The sequence below is a fragment of the Chinchilla lanigera genome, unplaced genomic scaffold (genome assembly GCF_000276665.1).
Source record: "Chinchilla lanigera isolate Chin_1 unplaced genomic scaffold, ChiLan1.0 scaffold00037, whole genome shotgun sequence".
Lineage (NCBI taxonomy): Eukaryota > Metazoa > Chordata > Mammalia > Rodentia > Chinchillidae > Chinchilla > Chinchilla lanigera.
Window position 1 is genome coordinate 17,639,055 of NW_004955438.1, and position 853 is coordinate 17,639,907.

Consider the following 853-nt stretch of genomic DNA (forward strand, 5'->3'; position numbering starts at 1 on the left):
GTAATCCCAGCACTCTGGGAGGCTGAGGCAGGAGGATTACCTGGACAATCTAGAAAAAACTTGTCTTAGAATAAAATTTAAAATATAACTCAGTAACTACATAACTAAATAAATGGCTTGGGATGTCTTTCAGTGTGAGGACATTGGGTTCAATCGCCAGGACCACACACACACACACACACACTCACACACACACTCACACACACACACTCACACACACATACACCATCACAGTATAGGCAACATTCAGACACAGGTGCTTCAGTGATTTACCTGAAGTTCAGAAAGCTAGTAAGAGGCGGAGCTGGGGGCTGGGCGTGGTGGTGCACGCCTGTAATCCCAGCACTCAGGAGGCTGAGGCAGGAGGATTGGTGTGAGTTCAAGGCCAGCCTGGGCTACAAAGTGAGCTCAAGGCCAGCCTGAACCGCAGAGCGAGACCTTGTCTCAAAAATACCAAAAAATAAAAAAAAAGAGGTGGAGCTGGGGTTCAAACCCACTACTGTCTCATTTCATAGCCTGACGTTGCATGTGCCATCCTGATGGCGTTGGGTGCCTCCTGATGACTTAAAACGTGGCCAACTCAAATTCAGACCCTCTGTTGGGGTGCAGTGTACCCCGGACTTCAACAGCTGTGCATGAATAGAACAGAAAATGTCTCATTAATGGTTTTTTGTATCAAGTGTATGCTGACATGACAATATGTTGGGGTTTTGTGGGGGGTTTTTTTGTTTTGTTTTGCTCTGTTTTGAGACAGGGTCTTGCTATATAGTTCACGCTGGCCAGAACAATATGTTGGGTTTACTGGGCTAAATACAATATATAATTAAAAATTATTTATTTATTTATTTATTTA